Source organism: Phyllostomus discolor, chromosome 5, assembly GCF_004126475.2.
Source record: "Phyllostomus discolor isolate MPI-MPIP mPhyDis1 chromosome 5, mPhyDis1.pri.v3, whole genome shotgun sequence".
NCBI lineage: Eukaryota > Metazoa > Chordata > Mammalia > Chiroptera > Phyllostomidae > Phyllostomus > Phyllostomus discolor.
The window spans coordinates 149,388,035-149,402,927 of NC_040907.2; the positions used below are offsets into that span (position 1 = coordinate 149,388,035).

The 14,893-nt window shown below is 35.2% G+C and overlaps 1 protein-coding gene across 8 annotated transcripts in view; it reads left to right on the forward strand.

Annotated features, from left to right (window-relative positions):
- Positions 1-9,763: 9,763 nt before the first annotated feature.
- ZNF518A (zinc finger protein 518A) overlaps positions 9,764-14,893 on the forward strand; it is a 38,694-nt gene continuing 33,564 nt past the window's right edge. For 3 of the 8 annotated variants that reach the window (XM_036027074.1, XM_036027076.1, XM_036027077.1), the window contains exons 1-2: positions 10,053-10,758; positions 13,020-13,102. The gene's annotated coding sequence lies outside the window, so the exon portion shown is untranslated. Of the gene's footprint in view, positions 10,759-10,800; positions 11,057-13,019; positions 13,103-14,893 lie in introns of those variants that run through there. The other 5 variants (XM_036027075.1, XM_036027079.1, XR_004903459.1 and 2 more) reach the window with 4 other exon arrangements.

The following is a 14,893-nucleotide window of genomic DNA, read 5'->3' on the forward strand; positions in this document are numbered from 1 at the left end:
TTTAGTATATTTCTAGGTATTTTATTCTTTTTGCTGCAATTGCAAAAAGAATTGTTTTTTTTCTATTTTGTTTTCTGATTTTCACTTTTTAGTATATAGAAATACAATGCATTTTTGTACATTGATTTTGCATCCTGCAGCTTCACTGTATCTCTTGCCTCATTGCTCTGGGTGGGACTTCCAGTACTCTTTTGAATAAGAGTGGTGAGGATGAATGTTCTTCATTTGTTCCTGATATTAGGGGAAAATTTCAGTTTTTCATCATTAAGTATGATGTTAGATGAGGGTTTGTCATATGTGGTGTTTATTATGTAGAGATACTTTCCTTCTATACCCAATTTATTGAGTGTTTTAATCATAAATGGATGTTATAGCTTATCAAATGCTTTTACTACACTGATTGATAGACTCATATGATTTTTATCCTATATTTTGTTAATGTGGTGCCTTACACTGATCAATTTGCATATGTTGAACCACGTTGTGCCTCTGGAATGAATCTTGCTTAATTGTGATATATTGTTTTTAAAATGTATTATTGTATTCAATTTGCTAGTACTTTAAGATTTGTGCATCTATAGTCATCAAAAATATTGGCCTGTAGTTTTCTTTTTTATGTGTTATCCTTTCCAGGTTTTGGTGTCAGAATTATCTTGGCCTCATAAAATATGTTAGTAAATATTGCCTCTTTTTCAGTTTTTTAGAAGAGTTTGAAAAGAATAGATATCAAATCTTTGAATGTTAGGTAGAATTCACTAGTGAAGCCTTGTATGGAACCACAAAAGACCCCAAATAGCCAAAGCAATCCTGGCTATTAAAAAAACAGCAAAGCCAGAGATACTACGTCCCTGTCTTCAAATTATACTACAAAGTGACAAAAATCAAAACAGTACAGTATTGGGAGAAAAACAGATACATATACCAATAACAGAATTAAAGGCCCAGAAATAAACCCATATGTAAATGGACAATTAATTTTTGACAAAAGAACCAAAAAACATGCAATGGAGAAAAGAAAGCCTCTTCAATAAATGGTGCTGGGAACATTGGAAAGCCACATGCAAAAGAATGAAACTAGAGCACTGTTTGTCCCAATATGCAAAAATTATTTCAAAATGGATCAAAGACCTAAATATAAACCTGAAACAATAAATTACATAGAAGAAAACATAGGTACTAAAGTTATGGACCTCAATCTTAGAGATTTTATCAATTTGACCCCAAAGGCAAGAGAAATAAAGGCAAAAATTCATTGATGGGACAATGTGAAACTAAAAAGCTTCTGTACTGCAAAAGAAACTGCCAACAAAACAAAAAGGCAACTAACTGAATGGGAGAAGATATTTGCAAACAACAGCTCTGACAAGGGGTTAATGTCCAAAATGTATAAAGAACTCTTACAATTCAACACACACACACACAAAAACAAACCAAAAACCTAATCCAATTAAAAAATGGGCAGAGGACCTGAATAGACACTTCTCCCTTGAAGACATACAAATGGCCAGCAGATATATGAAAAAAAAAAAATGCTCTTCACCAGCTATTAGGGAAATGCAAATCAAAACTACAATGAGGTACCACCTTACACCTGTTAGAATGGCTGTTATCAACAAGACAAGTAATAGCAAGTGTTGGAGAGGTTGTGGGAAAAAGTAACTCTCATTCTCTGCTGGTAGGAATGTAAACTGGTACAGCCACTATGAAAAACAGTATGGAGGCTGCTCAAAAAATTAGGAGTAGAGTTAACATACAGCCTAGCAACCCCTCTTCTGGGTATCTACCTGAAAAAATTGAAAACATTTATTTGCAAAGATATATACTACATTTTCTATGTTCACTTCAGCAATAATCACAGTGGCCAAGACATGGGGAAAACTTTTTAATAAACATTTAATAGACAGTTGGATAAAGAAGATGTGATACATATATAAAAAACAGAGTACTACTCAGCCATAAGAAAAGATGAAGTGCATCTATTTGCAATAGTATGGGTGGATCTTGAAAATATCTTGCTAGGTGAAGTAAGTCAGAAAAAGTTAAGGACCATATGATTTCAGTCATATGTGGGATATTAAACTGAAAGCAACAAATGAACAAATAAGAAAAGCAAACAAAAACTTATAAACACAGACACAACAGTATGGTGATTATCTGAGGGTAGGAGGTGGTAGAGTAGAAAAGGGTGAAGGGGTCAAATATATGATGATAGAGATTTGACTTTGGTGGGCACAGATATAGATGATGTATCATAGAATTTTACACTTGAAACCTATAAACTCATTAACCAATGTCACTTCAATAAATTTAATTTAAAATAAATGAAAATAAAACATCAAATAGTGATCTAGGAATGAAAAAATGGTAACTAGCTTTGAGAAATATCAGTAAGTTGATGGGTTTAATAAGTGATTAAACACATCAAAACAGAGGCTAATTAGAAGACATGTAAATAGAAAGTATCAAGATTAAAGCAAGGAGAGAAAAGGATGAAACATACATAACAAGGATAAGAATACATAAAATATGGTGAAATGTTCTAATTATATGTAAACCTCAGAAGGACAGGAAAGAATAAAATTAGTAGCAATATTTGAGGACATACTGGCCTAGATTTTTCCAAAACAGACACAAGTTATCAAATTTCCAAGGAACAATGATATGAGTGACAAATGACTTTTCAATGGAATCAAGGAAGTCAGAAGGTGATAGATGAACATCTTTAAATTGTTGAAGGAAGCTATTCATAAAGCTAGAATTCTATAACCAGCAAAAAAAAAAATCCCTCAAAAGTAAAGCAAAATAAAAATTAAAGCAAAGTAAGGACATTTTCAGACCAAAACAAAACAAAACAACCCCCCCACCAAAAAACAAACAAACAAACCCTGAAGGAATGTATTTCCATCAGACATTCTGTAAAAGAAATAATAAAAGGAAGTTGTTCTGAGAGTAGCTGTACTTCCAGATGGAAGTACAGAGATGCATAAAGGAATAAATATTGATGTAGTTCTTTCCCACATTGAATACAGTTGGCCTCTGCCACCAGTAGAACATTGTGGAAATGAGGAGTGTGACTTCTGAAACTGTCATAAAAGACAATATAGTTCCCATTTTGAATGTTCTTGGATTACATGTTTTTGTGGAAGCCAGCCGCCATGCCAGTGGGGTATTCAACCAGCACTGCATTGAGTTCACCTGCTAACATTCAGCTCTATTTACTCATCAGGAAAGTGAGGAAGACACCCTGGTGGTAGTTCTTTAACCCTTATAAAGCTTTCAAATGACTGCAGTATTGGCAAGCATGTTGACTGCTACCTCATATGAGACTCTGTGGCAGAAACACATAGCTAAGATGCTCTTAGATACCTCACCCACACAAACTGTGTGAGATAATAAGTGTTCATTGATTACATCTGCTACTCTTTGAGGTACTTTTTATGCATCTATCAATAGCTAATACATGAAAAATTTCTAAAACTGAAGTACTTTTATTTAAAAAAACACAAGCATGATAAATACAAGAAAATTAAGCTAAACACATAAGAACCAAACTGCTAAAGTCAAAGACAAAGGGAAAACATTTAAAGCAAAATGATTTTTTTACAAAGACTTTAAAAAGACATGTTACTTTGACTTGAACAAGAATTGGATACATAGTTCTGACTTCTCAGGAGAAACAATTGGAGCCAGAGATGACATAAAGAGATCTTCAACATGGTTCGAGAAAATAACTGCCAACCTAGAATTTTATACTAAACAAAAATATCCTTCAGTAATGAAGGTGAAACAAATACATTTACAGTCAAAGAAAAATTTTAAAAATTCACCATAAACAAATCCATGCTAAAGGACATAATTGAGGGTATTTCTTTTAGGCAGAAGAAAAAGGATCCCAGATGAAAGCTTAGAGCTGCAGAATATTATGAAAGCAAGTAAACCTGAATCAATTATGTCTGTGTAAAACAGTAATGATAATATCTTTTGGGGTTTAAAATACAAAGAGAATTAAAATACATAAACAACAATAGCACTTAAGTCAGGAAAGATGGGAGTCAATGTTTTCATTGTCAAGGAGAAGCATAAAATACTAACATATATTAGGCATTAATAAGTTGAAAGTAAATAAGATAAACTACAGGTAAAGCACTTAAAGAAGAGTAAGAAATAAATAAATATTAAGGTGATAAAAGACAGAAAGGAGTAGCAAAACACCAAAGCCATTCCAAAGAAGAAAGAGAAATAACACAGAAAAGTTAGGACAAACAAAAAATAAATAATAAGATTGTAAATTTAAGTTCACAAGAGGCTGAGAATATGTCTTCACAAGAATTTGAAAGAATTAGGAAGGAAAATGTGGGAATAATTTTTCATCTTATATCAAGACTTATATAAAATTACAGTAATTAAGACTTTTATTGCTGCGAGTATGTAGAAATAGAACAATATGCCAGAAGAGACAGTCTGGAGATATAATATATTCATGTGTACACTTGATTTATGAAAATGATGGTTCTGTAGAGCAGTAATGAAAGGACTATCTTTCCAATTAATAATGTTTGGAAAATTGAATATCTCTATATCAAACAAATGAAGCAACTCCTACTTCTAAATTTGAAAAGTAAGCAACAACACTTCTGGAAAGTAATATATGAAAAGATCTTCTATAGTGTGGAAACATAATTACTTTTTTAAAGATTTTATTTCTTTCTTTTTAGGGAGGAGGGAAGGGAGGGAGAAAGAAAGGGAGAGAAACATCAATGTGAGAGTGAATATAGATCAATTGCATGCACTGGGATCCGTGGGGCCTGAACCTGCAACCCAGGCATGTGCCTTGGCTTTGCGGGCTGATGGCCAAACAACTGAGCAGGGCTATTGTGGGACATAATTCTTAACATAAAAAGACACTAATTCTAAAGGAAATTATGAATAAACTGAACTACATTAAAATTTAAAAGTTCTGTTCATCAAAAGATACCATTAAAGGAAATCCTACCACTTGTGATAGCATGAACAGACCTGGCAAACATTATGCTAGGTGAAACAAGTCAGTCACAAAAGGACAAATTCTGCATGGTTCCTTTTATATGGGACATCTAAAATCGTCAAGCATATAGAAGTAGATAATAGAATAGTGGTTACCAGGGGATTCAGGAAGGGGGATGGGGGAATTGTTGTTCAATAGATATAAAGTTACAGTTATACAAGATGAGTGTCAGATATGCTGTACAAAATAGTGCCTATAGTTAAAAATATGGTATTTTGCACTTAAAACTTAGTTAGAAGGGTAAATCTCATGTTAAGTGTTCTTCCATAAAACAAAACAAACCACAAAGGTACACAAGAAAATCTTTGATAGTGATGGATGTTTATTACTTTAATGGGGTGATAATAAATAATGTGAGTGTATACATGTACAAACTCACCTAATTGTATACATTAATTATGTGCAGTTTTTGTATACCAATCATGCCCCAATAAAGCTGGGAAAAAGAGATTGAAATGGCAAGCCACAAAGAGGAAGACTGTATTTACAACACATTTAATCTATGGAGAACTCATATTCCAAATACTGTATCCAAAGAACTCCTATAAATCAATGATAGCCAAATAGAAAAATGGTCAAAAGACTTAGGCACTTCACAAAAGAGAATCCAACTAGCTACCAAGTATATAGAAAGAGTTCAACATCATTATTAAATAATACAAATTTAACCATGGTGTCAAGTACTGGTGTGCATGTAGAACCACTAGTACTCTCTCATATGTAGCTGCTCAGAATGTGTATTAGTATATCACTTTAGAGATGATTTGGCAATCTATGCTAAAAGTAAATATATACAATCATATGACCTAGAAGTTTCATTCTGAGGTATATAGCCAACATAAATGTGCATCTGTGCAATAAAAGACATATATAAGAACACTCATAGCAGCATTATTTGTCATTATCCCAGGTTGGGAGCTATCCAACTGTCCAACAGCAATAGAAAGGACAGATAAATCATGGTATATTCATACAAGGTAATAGTTCATAGCAATTTAAAAATAATTATCTACTGCCACACTAGAAAATGGATGATATAATGTTGAATGAGTAAATGCATAAAAGCACAATTGTACTTTTAAGATTTTGCTTACATACTATAAGAAGAAAAAAGTCTGAACTAATTTATGGTGAATAAAAGTTGTGAAAGTAATTATCTCTGGGGAGGGGATAGTGTGTAGTGACTGAGGGAGGCATGAGGGTAGTTTCTGAGGTGCTGGCAATTTTTTTATCTCTGTAGTGATTACATGGGTGTATTCACTTTGAGAAAATTCATTGCACCATACATTTGGGATTTGTCCATTTCTATATATATTTTCTTGTATTATTTATTTGATAATTTCATTTTTATTTTTTCATTTTCTGGAACTCCTATTAATTGGATGTTAGATTTTAATTTTTTGTATTTTTATCTTTTCTGATTTTTTTTCTATTTGGGGGTGACTATTTTTACAATTTTATTTTCAAAACTGTTTATTGAATAATTTAGAGCATGTTTTTAATTTTCAAGAGCTCTTTCTTGGCCTCAGGATAGTATCCTCTTTTCATGGTATATCTGCTCTTCTTCCATAGATGCAGTATCTTTTATTATCTGGGGATATTATAGTTGCTTACTAGTATACTTTCTTCTGCTTGCTCCATAAACTTTCTTCAAAGTTACTTTTTCTGTTTTCCCCCATCACCCAAGGACATTTTTTCATTGCTTATACAGAGAGAGAAAGGGAGAGATGGAAACAATGATGCAAGAGAGAAGAATCAACTGGTTGTCTCTGATATGGGAAGATCACACACGCCCTGACCAGAACAGGTATTGTATGCACAGAGACCAAGTCCCTAACTGCAACCTAGGTATGTGCCCATTCGGGAATTGAACCAGCAACTTTTCAGTAACGGGATGATGTCCACCCAACTGAGCCACATTGGCAAGGGCTGTTTTTGTTTTTTAACAACAAAAAAAATATTTTTAGAGCCTTTTCTTAAATTTCTGGTTATTCTTGGCTCTCAAAAATTTATATTTTAAAAGTGAGGCAATTAATTAAACATTGATTGGATTGGTTATTGACTGGTGGATTTTATTGTGGAGTCTTAACATTTTATTGCAAGACCCCTAAATGTCAATCTCTATGAGTATTTTTCTTAAGTTCTTCCATTTCACTAGAGGGGGGAAGGGCACTAGTGTAATTTTAGTCTATATATGAGCATATTTGGGTCTCTGCCCTTTGTCCTGAGGATCAGTTCCTTTGGTTTTGAGGAACATTGGCCATCTTGGTAATAGGATTAAAGGGAAGACCTATAGTCTATGGAAATATTTCTTACTCTCGGTTGATTTTTTCACCAAATGCAAAACTGAGCCTCAGGATAATGTTCTTCTTTTCTGCTGTGGTCCCTCTCCTGTTAGGAAATCAATGAAATGAAACATGGTTTGATTATGGGGTCTTCTTCAGCTCCCTTCTCTTCCCTTTATGCCAACTTAAAAAAATTTTACTGTGGAAAATATAAAAACGTAATTCATGTACAAAAAGTAGACAGAATTTTATAATAGTTTCTTCTGTCTCTATCTTCCAGGGTCAACAATTATCAACTCAGGCCAATTATCAACTCAAACCCTCTCCTATAACTCTGCCTCTTTATTTTTAAATGAATCTTAGACACATTATCAATTTCATCTATAATTCTTTTGGCATATGTCTCTAAATAATAACCTCTAAAATATAACAATATATATAACACCTAAATATTAACAAAACAATTCTTAATATCATTACATATCCCCAGTCTTCAATTTTCCAATTATCTCATACAAGTCATAAATGTGTTTTTGGCTATTTGCTTGAATCAGGAGCTAATTAACTAACTTCCACATACAGTGATTAATTGATTTAGAATCCCTTATTTTTGATAGGCTTCTCTTCCATCTCTTTTTTGTTTGGTTGAGAAAGCAAGTTATTTGTCTTGTGTAGTTTCCTAAAGCTCATAGCTAAATTGCTCTGTTAAGTCATTAAATCTTTTAGATATTTAAAATTCTGCCATTGAACTGGTGACTCCTGAGGGATAATGCTTTATTTATTATAGTACAGTTTCTGGCACATAATAGATGTTCAGGAAAGTGTCTGCTGAGTAGATATTAAATTTTAAAAAATGTCAAAGGATATTGGGGAAGATAATACTTGAAGCTTATGTTCAATTGATAGATTGCAGAAAGTAATCAACCATAATATTCTTGACCAAGCAGTGTGACCATTTTAAACTAGGTCACCCAAGCTCTTTGTATCTGTATTTTTCCAGTTCTGGTTGTACTTGCTTATATTATTGGAGGTAGGGAGTCTGAACTTGAATTGAGAGATCAACAAAAAGGAGAGAGCCATGTCAAAGAGACTCTTGCTCTTCAAATTAATATCATGTAATTCTTTAATTATGATTGTAACAGTTGCTATTTATATAATGCCTGTGATATACCAAGCTATCTATGACTAAAAGCATGCTTACATTTTTGAAATGCATATATGTTTGTTGTAATTTATTATGGTATGGTGTTTTCTATAATTCAGAGGTGTGAATCTCTAGTGTGAAATGTAACATATATATATATTTTTTAGGAGAAAATTTCACTGTCTTGAAGTGATTTGTTTTACAACATAATGTCTATGAATTATATATTGAAAAGCAGATAAAGGTTTGTAATCAAGATGGAACATTTGTCACTATCACAACCATCATTACTTGTACCATTTGCACTGTGTGCGCAATGGGGTTGATTACTCTCTCCAATCTGTGAACTCTATTAATTATGCATTGCATAACTCTATGAAACTCAGAGGTTAAATGCCCTCTAGCTAGTAAATTGTACACTCAGGTCTTCAAAGGAATCAGCTATTTAAAACATTAATTTAGATGCCTTATCTCCATTAACTATCTTTCTCAAATAGAAAACATTCCAGAATCCTTTCTTAAGCTATGATTTAACTTTCTCTCCTTTGTATTTTTTCTCTTTTAATTATCTTCCTTCCTTACTTTCTGTCTTACTACTCTGTTTATCTGTGCTAACTTCAATGTGAAACAAAAATCACATCAAAATACAAAACAATTCTGTCCAAGTTCCCAACAATCATCTTTTTTTATATATTAAAAAAAATCCTATCATCTCTCTTTACTCTGTGATGTGTATGCATGCCTTGACTTCATGGGCATGAAGACCAGAAGGAGAGGGGATGATGTTTAATGCAAAATAAAATCATTACATGTTTCTCATTCCTTAATGGTATCCCTTTTGGTATTTGCTGAAGATTTCTCCTGGTGTATTTTATGAGGGCATTCCAGCAGAGGATGTGAGAGCACATCTAATGTGCATTACATTTCATTTGCCTTTTCCTGTAGGAATCACATAGATCAACATACACAGTGAGTGAGTGATAAGAAAGGTCCCTGAACACAAAGTGAAGTTACTTCAGTGTACTTTTTATTAAAGCATGGAGAAAGTCTTGTGTATGACTACAAGTCGATATTTTCAAAAGCATACTCTAAGAGAATGAAAAATGTTTATGTTAAACAATTTTTTCAATTATAAACTCCATGTATACTTACTAGAAAAAAGTGGAACATAAAAATACACAAAAAAATTTATCGTAGTTTCCTTGTTAATGTTTTGGTATAATTCTCCTCCCCAGTTGGTTTTTGTTGTTGTTGTTGTTGCAAGCAGTTTTTACAGTTTCTATCATATTTTTTAAGGTAAAATAATTTATGTCAAAAGTTCGATCAGTTAATAAGTTGGATTTCAGAAATGCTCCAAAGGAGAAACCAGGAGCCATACTGGTCTTTAGGGGAAACCCAGTCATATTAATTGACCTCTTTGTCCAACCCCGTTGTGACAGGAATGAGAGCAGATGAATTCTTCGATGGGGATGAGGGCTTCCCCTGTTGTAAAGGCAGTTTTCAGATCAGTTATTAAATATGTACATGTGTTGAGTTGACTATGTCTTCCACAGCTGCTTGTGGCATCTTCCTTCATTGACAAGGGCTGCAAAGGCTGGAAAAACGTGCGTCTCAGAAGCAAAGGGTGGGGAGACGCCATTTACAAAGCCGGAAATGATTAAAATCTCAGGATTGAGACCATTCCCAGTCACCAAGGGTTTGCCAATAGCACAGTTCCTGCTTCTGGTGTCTACTCTGAAGAGCAAGACCATAGAGTGGACGCTTGTCTACTATTCCACTAGAAGTAGGATCTCTCCAACTACTGGCGGGCAAAGGAGGAGAGTGAGTCTCTGCAGGGGCGGGTACCAGGCAACCGCGTCAATTTGAGAGGTCAGCGGCCAGCCCAACTCAATGGCCTAGGCTCGCTAGGACAGGCGCGGGCCCTGCCGGCCTCCGTCCTCTTCCGCTTGCTCCAGGTGCACCGCGGATCCATCCGCCGCAGCGAGCGCTCACCGTAGAGCGGCGATCGGCTTTTCGGCAATACCCGGATGGAAGTGTAATGGCCGCCGTCAGGGACTCACAGGCAATGGGGACCACGACAGGTATTCCCTGTGAGCGGGGCTGCCCAGACTTGTTAGGATGCCTGGACTTCTAGAGGGCCAGCTAGGGGGCAAAGGGCGAGTTTGTGGGGCGTCAGGGTTCCCCCCCGAACCGGCTCAGGGATCCGCCTCTTGAGCTGGGAAGCTCTTGTTAAATAGTCCCGGCCATTCAGTGCTTTTGCCTAACTTGCTGCAAAGTTTTTCTAGGTAAGTCGGTCTTTTCAGTTTGGTCCCTTGCAGGTTGCTAGCGCCAACCCTAGCCATACTTGTTTTACGTCCGGGCTTTTCCAACTCTTCCCTGACCCCACAGCCTGGGAGCTGGAGCGAGAGTGCGGCTATAGTGTGCCTCCGCGCGCCTGAGGGGCAGCGGAACCCCGGAGGAAGGGGCGGATCGGGCGCGGTGTTTGGGACAGAGCGGGGAGCGCGGCGCTCGAAGCACCCATTCGGAGGGTTCCAGGGCTGGTGGAGGCAACACGGACACCCCTCAGACCGCGCCCCTTGAACTGTAGGTTCGCAGTTCTACGGCACCCCAACTCGACGGCGTCCCCATTGTGGGTCCAGTCTATGGTCTTCGGTGGTCTTTTCTTGCAGAAATGCTCAGTTCTCTGGCGCGCGTTCCTTCTTCGGAGTTGTTCAAACGCGCTTCTTCCCTGCAAACCTCAACCACACCCCGTGGCAGATGGATTTCTTTGTAACTGGCTTTCTCACTTGTAGGGTCCATTTTGAGTCTTCTCTTAACATGGTGTCCTCATTGTCAAGTAGTCTTTTCCTAGATAGTCATGGTAGTTGAAAATATGTAGGGTGAGTGTATATGAGGTAAAATGTGTAACTTTTCAGTAGACCAACGAAACAGATATGGTAGTTTTGAGATTCAAAATGCTAAAGTTAAAGGTTCAGTTTCTTTATAGGTTTACATTTGGAGGCGTCTAGTGTTTGTGAGGTATTGTAGCAAAAACATTGGTTGGGTATGTTTGCCTATCACAAGTTTAAAAATTCCTAAAAAAAAATAAAACCAATGTTTAAGGAATTCTTAAGAATGTTGAAGTTTTTATGATTGCCACAATGATGAAACATGAAGACACCAAACTGTACGTTAGGGTAGGAATTTCGTGAACTCGAATAGCTGTGTGTTAGGCCCAGTTTAAATTGTTGAATTGGGTTTTATGCAGCAAGAGATCTGGTTTGAATGTACTATGAAGTTAATATCCACCGGTTGAATAAGCAGAAACCATTAAGATTGGGTGAAACACGTTAACATTTTTTCAGAGTTTAATTGCTAATCAGTACAAGTAGGTTATTCTGAAACTCTTAAAGACGTTGCATTTTGCTAACATTTTTAGGATGTTGGTATTTCATAGGGTGGGTAAGATAGTAGACCGTGCTAATTTTTGTTAAAATTCTCATAAATAATAGCTCCTTACCTAGAAAATTGTTAAAAGCAGAAGGCAGTATAAAATATAAGTGTCTAACAACCTGTTTTGCACATTCACATTTTTTCTTATTGTTGCCATCAAAGTGAATATAAATACCAGTTCAAAGCACTTTATATCTGGTTTTATGGGAGAATTAAAGGGCAGCAACAACAAGAATACCTGCTGTACACATTGATAACGGATGAGCTTTTTAATTGCTCAAGGTTTTTATCATTGTAACACTTCAGATTCTGTCCTTTCTGGTAATAGTATACTGTGACCCCAAAAGTTTTTATATCTTGAAACATACCAGAAGGAATCTATTTTAGTATAAATATATAGTTTGTCTTTAATATATACTTTACACATGCCCTTTAATGTACTTTATTGCTTACTTTTCTGTTTGGAATTGTTATTGAAACATTGTGTGCTTTACGTCACTTAATACATCTTTTTTTAAATGATAAAAGGTTTGAATCTTGCCCAGTTTCTTTTAGGTTACTCTACTAAAAGTTTTTTACAGAGCACTGTACACAGAAGAAAAAATGATAATAAAGTTGAAATTTTTATTAATTATCTGATCCAAGGTGTGAAGGCTATGACTATTTCACTTCTGTATGGGGTATTGGCTTCATGTGGTGAGCAATTTTCATGGGATGTTAGATACCAGAGATGAGTATTAAGAGGGTAGGATATCCTCCATTGTGGAAGGATACCATTGTGGTAGGATAGCTGTGTTGGAATTAGATCCAGATTCTAGTTCTAGCTTTGTGAATTTGGGCAAGACTCATTTTCCCTGTCTTGTGATAAATGAAGAAATTGAATTACGTTGATTCTAAGCTCCCTTCTAAGCTTTGAATTTTCTGACCTTGGTAAATTCATGACTTTGTCACTGGGTATCAATGATAGATTATTTGCCTAAGTGCAGAAAAGTATTTTTTCTTCTAAGTTTATACACATAAGTTTAATATGAAGCATAACTGAATTGAGAGTATAAAAATATTGTGCTAGTAGTTTTTGCCATCAAAGTTTTAAAATCTTGGTCTTCATTTCCAGATATCATCTCTTTTGATCACTGTTCCTGATTGTGGCTTTGTGCAAGCATTAAATTGTGTGCCTTTTGTTCCTTGAAAAAAGAGGTATGGTAAAGATTGAAGTATTGTTTTATATAGTCTATTAAGTAGTTAGTATGTTTTAACTTTGGACAAAATAAAATAGTTGTGTATATGTGAGTTTTCATAAATTATAATTTTATTTTTGGCTTAAAATAAAATACATATGGTTTTTCATTACAATATAAACAGAAAAAGTAGTTTTTGGTTTTACTGTTTAACATTTCATTAGAGATCTAAAGATGATTTTAACTATATTATCCTTCTAAATATAAAGATGGCATTAAGGACTTTTGGGTAATAAACAATGGAGATAAATATGGCAGGAAGATGTTTGGAAGCTATATGAATGGCCAGAGGAATGTTTGTGTTTTTCTGTAGTAAGGACAAAGTAATGCACCTGAAGAAAAATTGTGTAGTGTGATTAATGGCATCTACATTGTGCAAAGGGACTTAGGAATCACTATAGATTTGTGACTGATTTCCTGGAGACAATCATCTGAATATCTCAGCGTGGACAAAAAGAAGGGGGAAAAAATCAGCCAACAAATATATGGTATTCTAAGGAAAGCTTTGCAAACTCAGTGGAAAATATTGTACCCTTGTTAAAAAAAAGAGAAAAAAAAGACCTGAAACAAAAGTGTTTTTAAACACAAGTCTCTTGCTTCTTGCTATTTGTTCCTGTGATACCACAGTATCATAATTTCCCTCACCAAGTGAAATAAATATACACAGAAGTATAACCCTAGATTAGGACTAAGAATATGTATGTAACTACTAAAAATAGCTGAAATAGACAATATCAACTTAAATTACTACTTTATTTCCATGAACTTTACTAGTAGATGGCTTTTTTTCCAGAGGCATTTCTACAACGGCATGCATTTTTAATTTTATTAGAAGTTGATGTCTAACAACTATCATGTGTAGAAAGCAACAAAGCTGAATTGAGATACCAGGTTTTCATCTATATTCATTTACCTGCATAATTTCTTCCCATATGATGTTTGTTTGATCTTTTACTTCATGCGATTCATACCGGTACTATGTTCATCTGGAATAGAGAAATGCTGAGTGCTAAAAATTTTCTTTACCGTGTTTGATCTAACTATCCAAAAAGTAATATGTTGAAGAACGAAAACTTCAAATACAATGGACTAAACAAGAGGCTGTTCTGTGATGACTGACCAGAATGATTTGGATAATTCTATCTTAAAAAACCAGCCCTGGCTGGTGTAGCTCAGTGGATTGAGCGTGGGCTGTGAACCAAAGTGTCGCAGGTTCGATTTACAGTCAGGTTACATGCTTGGGTTGCAGGCCATGACCCCCAGCAACCGCACATTGATGTTTCTGTCTCTCTCTTTCTCCCTCCCTTCCCTCTCTAAAAATAAATAAATAAAACCTTAAAAAAAAAGCAAAGTCTGACTAAAAATTTAAAGTTGTAATAGGTATGACTTCATGAAACAAGTGTCCCAATATTAGAATAAAGGTGCGTGACTTGAAGCTTAAGAAAATTAGGTGGGCTTCAAATAGGTCTCACTTCAAGAAGTGGAAATAGCAATAGCTGAAAACAAATGCTGGCTTTTAAAAAGTCAAATTATTTATTTATCTGTCTGTCTGTCTGTCCCCACCTGAGGACATACTCAATGACTTTAGAGAGAGGGGAAGGGAAGGAGAGAGGGAGAGAAACATCCATGAGAGAGAGAGAAACATTGATCTGTTACGTCTCGTATGCACCCTGACCGGGGACTGAATCTGCAGCCTAGACCTGTGTCCCGGCCAGGAATCAAACCTGTTACCTTGCAGTTCGCAGGACAA